The sequence below is a fragment of the Petaurus breviceps genome, unplaced genomic scaffold, assembly GCF_028583685.1.
Source record: "Petaurus breviceps papuanus isolate PSGF00001 unplaced genomic scaffold, PetGlider_PUasm1.0 90849, whole genome shotgun sequence".
Taxonomy (NCBI): Eukaryota; Metazoa; Chordata; class Mammalia; order Diprotodontia; family Petauridae; genus Petaurus; species Petaurus breviceps.
In genome coordinates this window covers 11,898,349-11,906,564 of record NW_027187361.1, presented here as the reverse complement: position 1 = coordinate 11,906,564, position 8,216 = coordinate 11,898,349, and the positions used below count along the sequence as shown (strand labels likewise).

The 8,216-nt window shown below is 36.7% G+C and overlaps 1 long non-coding RNA gene across 1 annotated transcript; it reads right to left on the bottom strand.

Annotated features, from left to right (window-relative positions):
- Positions 1-1,144: 1,144 nt before the first annotated feature.
- On the bottom strand, positions 1,145-7,420 carry LOC138149841 (uncharacterized). The gene is made up of 3 exons (XR_011165433.1): positions 7,146-7,420; positions 5,181-5,291; positions 1,145-1,560 (listed from the first exon to the last, which is right to left on the bottom strand). It is a non-coding gene; the product is annotated as an uncharacterized lncRNA (long non-coding RNA).
- Between the last annotated feature and the right edge of the window lie 796 nt (positions 7,421-8,216).

Genomic DNA, 8,216 nt, shown 5'->3' with positions numbered 1-8,216 from the left:
GCATTCTAAATTGACTTATGTCTTGCCACTGCACTTCAATGATGCTGGAGGAGAGAGTGGGGCTGATGACTTTGAGAAGTTCTGCCCTCTTTGATCCAATCCACATACAAATGAAGACATCACCCTCATGAAGTCATTGGTCCTCTTTAAGAACAAAGGGCAAACAACAACGTCATCCGTTACTCTCGTTCCTGTCCTCTTCAGCGCAGTCAAAATCGTCTTCTCCCTTTTTTTGCTGAGAAAATGGTTTCAGTAATGTTTTATATCATATCATAGTTACAAAAGTGACTGAGAAGGGAGTTAGTCTTAAGGAAGGAGTGGCAGTAAAGAGGAATGAAATTTGGAGCAAAAGTTTGTCAGGGAAGATGGTGAAAGAAACAGTACGATAATTGGATGTGGTAGTAGAGTCATGAGCAGGCTTTTTTAAGTTTAGAAAGAGCCTCACATTTTTATAGGCAAGTGAGAAGGAATCAGTTGAAATTGGAGGTTTGAGAGAGAGAATTACTGGTGTGACTCTGATAGTCAGTAAACATTTATTTATTAAGTCTCACTATGTACCAGGCACCCTGCTAAGTGCAGGGTGTAGAACAGAAGTAAGAGATAGTCCCTGCCCTACAGGAGCTCACCATCTAATGTGGGAGGCAAAAAGCAAACAAATGAGTACAAACAAGATAAATAAGAAACACTTAAAAGAGAGAAGGCACTAGAATTAAGAAGGGTTGGGACTTAAGGAAGCCAGAGAGATCAGTAGGTGGAGGTCAGGAGCAAGAGCATTCCAGGTATAGAGTACAGCCAGAGAAAATGCCTGGATGAGACCAGAAAGGGAGCAAGGTCAAACGTACAGCGCTTAACCTTAGTGGAGAACAGGAATACCTGGGGCTTTGTTTGTTTTCGTTACCAGAATACTGAGAAGTTTTGAGGCATGGGCTCAATTTTCCAAGAGAAGCAGGAAACCAAGTCATCAGCTCTTAGTGTCCAAGGCAGGGATGAAGGTCAGAGCTTGAGGAGAGAGGAAGATTTGAAGGTTTGCTGCAGAAAATGACATAGGAAATAGATAAAAAAAAAGATAGACCAGCAGTGAGGGACAACTTGAGGCTCTCCATACAACCACATCAGCAGTGTATTTATTTTTGCATTAATATTATATAGCATGGAAGAATGGGAATTTTATTGGCTTGAATCTGAGACATGGGTTTAGTCCCAGGTACATTCAGCACTGGCTGAGTGATCTTATTAAACTTCTACATCTATAAAATGAAGATAATAATGCCTGCATTTCATATGCTATAGGGTGGTATGAGAAAAGTCCTTTTCAAATTATAAAGTACTCTGACAATATCACTCTCTTGCACAAGAAACTTTGGTAGCTTCCTCCTGCCTCTAGGATAGAATCAGATGTCTTGATGAATATCTGGTTACTGGATCCAGATGGCTCTGGAGGAGAAAGTAAGGCTGGTGACCTTGCACAGCCTTCCGTCACTAGAATCAAAGTCAACTGCAAGTCACGTCATCATTTCCCTGATGTCGTGGTCTTCTTCAAAAACGAAGGACATCTTCAACCTGTAAGTAGGCAGAGATGCCTGAATGGGGACCCAGCTAGTTGAGTACCTCAACTCATCCTCTCCCTCTCCCTCTCTCTCCTTCTTCTCTCCAAAGGATGGTAAATTTTGATGACCAGAAGTTGTCCAATTAACTTCAGATTTACTGGCTAAATTCTTCCCTCTTTCCTTCCTTCCTTCCTTCCTTCCTTCCTTCCTTCCTTCCTTCCTTCCTTCCTTCCTTCCTTCCTTCCTTCCACTTCACTCTGAAATTCATAGATTGCACCACAATAGGACCCTGGCCAAGCTCCACTTAATGGCTGTATTTTGGGCCCTCCTGCCTTACAGTGAATTTCTGTGGTAACTGTTTCTCTTTGGAACAGCAACCCTGAGGGTCTCCCTCTCCCAGCTTGATTATTTTTTCTTTTTTTCTAATTAAAGGGGCCATCCCTTGACTAACTTCTTAAACAGGCCTATTCCCTGAATGGAGGTTTCCTCACTCTAAGTGAGTACATGAAAAGACTTTAGCCTGAAAGGGACAGGGTCTCCCACTGCATCCTGGGCCATCTCCAGTCATCCTCATGAATATATCTGGTCACTAGCTGTGGAGGAGAAAGTAAGGGTGGTGACCTTGCACAGCCCTCCCTCACTCAAATCAAAGTCAACTGCAAGTCACATCATCATTTCCCTGATGCCATCATCCTCTTTGAAAATGAAGCACAAACACAAACACAATAACAACTTGTCATTGAGTTGTGTCTGACACTTCATGATGTCATTTGGGGTTTTCTTGGCAAAGATGGTGGAGTGGTTTACCATTTACTTCTCCCAACTCATTCTACAGATGAGGAAACTGAGGTGAACAGGGTTAAGTGACTTGTCCAGGGTCACACCTGAGGCCAGATTTGAACTCAGGAAGGGGAGTCTTCCTGACTCCAGACACAGGACTCTATTCATTGTGCCACCTACCTGCCCCTAGTAAAAATACAACCTTTTTATTTCATCATTTTACCTGCCCCTAGTAAAAATACAACCTTTTTATTTCATCATTTTAAAACCTTCATAATCTGATTTCATTCCATCTTTCCAGATTTAATTTACATTACTCTCCTTTGCACATTCCAATCAATCGATCATTAAGTATTCCAGAAAAAACCGGCCTACTAGTTGTGACTGAACTCAGAATTCCATCTTCATACCTCAGCCCTTATGCCAGAATGAACTCTCTCTTCACCTCGGTCTCTTAGAATCCTTGGCTTTCTTCAAGGACTAGGTCAGGCTCCACCTCCTATAGGAAGATTTTTCTGATCTCCTTACTCATTTCTGCTCTTTCCCTTCTCTGATTATCTAATACATACATATATTATATGTGCATGTATGTAACATGTGTGTATACACACACAAATATATGCATACACACATATATTTATATATGTATATAAATCTATCTACATGTTGATACAATGTAAATACAATGTAAAGTTCTTGAGGACAAAGCCTATTCTGGTTTTGGTCATTGTGTTCGTAATACCTACCACAGTGCCTTGTATATAGTAGTGTTTAATAAATGCTTATTGAAATCAAACTGGGGCAACTAGGTGGTACAGTGAATAGAGCACTGGCCCTGAGTCAAGAAGACCTGAGTTCAAATCCAGACTCAGGCACTTAACACTTACTAGCCCTGTGACTTTGGGAAAGTCACCTAATCCTAATTGCCATACTTTCCCCTCCTCCAAAAAGCAAAAAAAAGAAATAAAAAAAGAACTACAAACCTGAGCTATGTGTGTAAGCATACATTATCTTTGCTATTACACATCTAAGTTGCTAAAAAAAACAACACATGGTAATTGGTAAAAGAGAACGTTTTAAAGTTTGACTAGTAGAATTTATTCTATATATGACATTTTCTTCTACATCTTTGTCAGAGCCAAAGATGTCTGAGAATGGCAGAGATTACTGATGACTTTGGCGGTGAACATGAACAAGATATTAATTATTAACAGAATAGAAAAGTGGTTTCTAACACAACAAATCAGGCTATCCACTAACTTCTAAAATTTTTCTTCTCTCAAAATAACTGATTATTTATCATTTAATTCTCAGTATTCTGGATCACTTGTACCCAGTACGTTAATATTTTCTGATCCAGGAGGAATATCACTAATCTAGAAACTAACTGACTTTATCCCTACTTTTTGGGTTTTGCCTTTTTTGGAGGCTGGATGTGCAGCATTCCCTCCAGGACCTAATCCCACTGCTGACCATCACAAAAGCTCTGATCAGCTCTGTTTCTGAACTGGGTTGGTTCACCCCTCCCTTAGGCAGCCTGGTTGCCACCCAGATCTTGGGAATTTACCATATTCGTATCAGACTTACTGTAGACACCTGAATATCTTTAGCCCTACAGTAGCTCAGAAAACCCTGAGCTCAAGTGATCTACCAGCCTCAGTCTCCCCAGGAGCAGAGGTTATGGAGCATACTACCAAACCTAGCTAGTCCTATTTTTTTTTTACAACTGTTCATAATAGAATATACATTCTTATTATTCTAGAATACTTATTTGGCTATAGAATGCACTCAAGCTTCAAAGTTGATATCAAGCAGGGAGGGAAAATTAAAGAATAGCTTTCATATCTCATGATATATTTATATTCGGAAATAATAATATGGAGGAGACAGCCCATACAAAAGATAGTTTCATTAGGAAAGTGTCCCAAAATGATACAGTTTTTATGTATTTCAATCTGAATTTTTTGAAAACTGTCTTAGGATTACTTAACCTCAACACTGGCAGCCTGGATACCCCATTAATCAGTTTTTCTTTGAGTTGAGATTATAAATGCAAAGTGCGAAAACAATCCACTGGGCAACAATTTTGAATTTTCATTCTCTGCATTCCGCTGGTTTTTAGGACTTTTTAATTTTTTTAATAAAAGGCAGAAATCATGGTTGCTTTTGAGACATCATAACCCTTTCTAGATTTTAATTTAATGTTGCCTTAGGCACCAGTATCATCTTAATACCATATTCTGCATTATTTAATGTGACATTTTTTAGAGTATCATCACAAAAGTCTCAGTAATTCACTATGACCAAATCAGAATAATACCAGGATGAAAGAACAGTTTAACATCATGAGATATAATTAATCATATAAACAATGGCGATAGCATAAATTACATAATTATTTTAATAAATACAAAAATGTTTTTTATTCAAATTCAGTACCAATTTGTATTAAAAAAAAACTAAAGAGCTTTGGTATGGAAAGATCATCCTTTAGTACATCAAAAGCATATATTTAAAACCAAGAATTAGCATTGTTTACAATGGAGAGACAATAAAAGCTTTCCTATTAAATACAGGAGTAAAAGTAAAAATTCCCTTTGAAAGGCAGTGTAATATAATGGAAAGAATACTGGTTTTAGAGCCATAGGATCTGGGTACATATTTTTCCTCTGACATTTAATACCTCTGACCTTGGGTAATAATAATGCCATTTAAATGGCATTTTAATATTTGCAAAGCACTTTACAAATATTATCTCATTTTATCCCCATAACAGCCCATGTTACAGATAAGTAAACTGAGGCAGAGGTTAAAGTGATTTGCCTAGGGAAACAAAGCTACTAAGTATCTTACCCTTCCTGGGTCTCAATTTTCTTATCTAGAGATTTCAGGGATCCAGCTCTGGATCTATGATCCTATATTCATTCTCCCCATTATCACGTGACTTAGTTCTAGAAATTTTAGCTGTATAAATAAGACAAAAGAACAAAATCAAAGATATGAACATAGGTGAAAAGCAGGAAAAAATTTGCCCTTTTTACAAAAGACATGGTAATGTTTTTAGATAACCCCAGAAAATCAGAGAAGAAATTAATTGAAATGATTAATAGTTACAGTAAGTTTTCTTAATACAAAAACAAGTAAAAATGATGAGAGAATTTCCATTTAAAATAATGACAAAATATATAAAATTGCAGGAAGTTAACCTACCAAGATACATGTATGATTTACATAAATATGATAAAAAAGATTCCAGAAATAAAAGGAGAGTTATGCAAAATAAAAGGTAAGATGATTAATAGCTAAAGCAAAGGTTCAGAATATAAAGGAAATTCATAAAATCATCAGCATTTCCATACAGTCTTTAAAATAGGAAATTTAAGAGAAATCCATTAACATAATTTAACATAATCCCACTGACCATAATTATAAAATGCATAAAATAGTAGCGAGCTAATCTTTTAGTTATGTAAATACCAGTCATAATTATATACAGAAATTTTAAAAAAAGACAAATAATTGGAAAGCTATTCTACTCATGTCAGATTATGCCAATATAAAAATAATCGATATATTTCTGAAGTTAATGTAGTCATTATCAATATAGCAATAAAATTACTAAAAGGATACTTTTTAGAAGTAGATAAAATAGTAGCAAAATTCATTTGAAAAGACAAATGTTCTAGAATTTCAAGGACAATAACTGAGTAAAGTACAAATGGTAGAGTGTAAATAGTACTATAAAGCTGTAGTCATTGAAACCACTTGATCCTAGTAAAAAAACAAAACAGAAACCTTGCTCAGTGGAACAAACTAAATAAGCAAGGAATAGAAGAAGAGAAAAGGGTAAGTCATTGTTTGATAAACTCAAGTATATCAATTATGGAGGAAATCTCCCTCTTCTCCTCATTTTAACAAGAACTTCTGGGAAAATAGGAAAACTTGGACAAAAAGTAGAATCAAACCAATACTTTACAACATGGAACATTAGCTCACATTTATGTAGCGCATTAAGGTTTGGAAATTGCTTTATTTATTTTTAACTCATTTGATCCTCAAAACAATCTTGAGAAGTAAGTACTATTACTATACCTGTTTTAGAGATGAGGAAACGGAGGCCCACAGATTAAGTGATTTGCCTAGGATCACATAGCTAGTAAATGTCTGATGAGGATTTGAACACAGGTTTTCCTGACTCCAAGTCCCACATCCTGTCCACTGAGTCATTCTATATTATATATATATATTATCAATATCCATTGAGTTGGATATGCAAGATGAATATAAAGGGTCTTAACAGGTGCATACACACATTCACACATACATGAACACACATACACACATGAACACACACAACTGTAGTGTAGTGGCAATTACACTGGCATACCCAGGATGGCTACTAGCACAGGTTTGTAGATCTACTTTGATAGGAAAGATAGTTCTTCAAGGGCTCAAAGATCTTTTTAAATTATATTCATTAGTTCAGAGGAAAAATCATCACCCTGAACTTCAGAGAAAATTCAAACAAAGAAAAGAGAGAAAATACAAGCAGAGAAACAAAGACCAACAGACAGGACTTCTAACTATCTGAGAAATTAACACTGATCAACAGACAGATCCAACTGCCTGACCCAGGCAATACATACATAGTTACCAAAGGGAGAAGCACCCACATCTGGGTTTTTCAAAGTCGGGTTCTCCTTAATGGCTACCCAGAGTCTCATCTGCTCAAATCATAAGAACACTCTATATGCCAGACCTCATTCAATTCTTTTAAACAAACATTTATTAAGCACTTACTGCTTGTAGAGCACTTACCTAGAAGCTGGAGAAACTGTTATGTACAGTTTAGAGAGGATTTTTCTTTTCTTTGAGAGAAATGATTAGTAATAACTAATGATCCAATGAGATCAGTTCCCCTTTTTTTTTCTATTATCCTCATTGCAAAATCTTAGTCTCTGAAGGTTGAGTTAACTTTCAGCTCTACCTGACCCTTACAATCTAAGGTGAATTCCTCTCAATCAAGCTTGGGTGGAGATAGATGCTTTTGTGAAGATTGCCCAAGGCTGGAGGTTTTATTAGTGTGGGGATAGTCACTCTGTCCAAGAATGACGGAATCTCACTCTCAGCCCCTCATTGGAGTGAGCTCCCTTCTCTTTGTAAAGTCCACCTCTCATTAATTGTTAACCAATCAGGGTTGATTGCCCTCTGCTGGAACACTTCTCATCCAAGGGCATGTAAGCCTCAGGAAGTGGCCATGCTACTTCTCTGATCACGGAAAGGAAAAGGAACCCTTTTTGTTAAGCATTTGCTGGCTGTGATTGATAAAAAATATTATAATTTACCTCAAAACTTTTTCTCTCAAAATTATTTTATTTTTCACAACTTATAGAGCTTCTAGTGTTACAGAGATAAGTCTTGATTAGCACAATGAGTCCCATTTAGTGGTGGAATTATTCAAATTTGCAGTTTATACTGGGCTGAAACCAATGATCATATTTAACATCTAATTAAAATCTCAAAAAGCACAAATTTGAATAATGTGACCACTTCACTGGATTCATTATTTGCACTAATCTGGACTTATCAATATCCTCGTGTCTTTGGAACAGGAGTTCCAGTTTGAATTTCTTGACTTTTTTAATCTTGGCTCTCAGGGGTGGGGAACCTGCGGCCTTTAGGACACATGTGGCCCTCTAGGTGCTCAAGTGTGACCCTTTGAATCCAAACTTCACAGAAGAAATGCCCTTAATAAAAGGATTTGTTCTGTAAAACTATATCTGATATATAGATTCTAAGTTATTCTTTCCATACCTAGAATGAGCTCACTATTCAGTCTTGAAAAGAAAATAAAATGCAAAATTTAAGAAGGCACTTCATGCAAGTGAG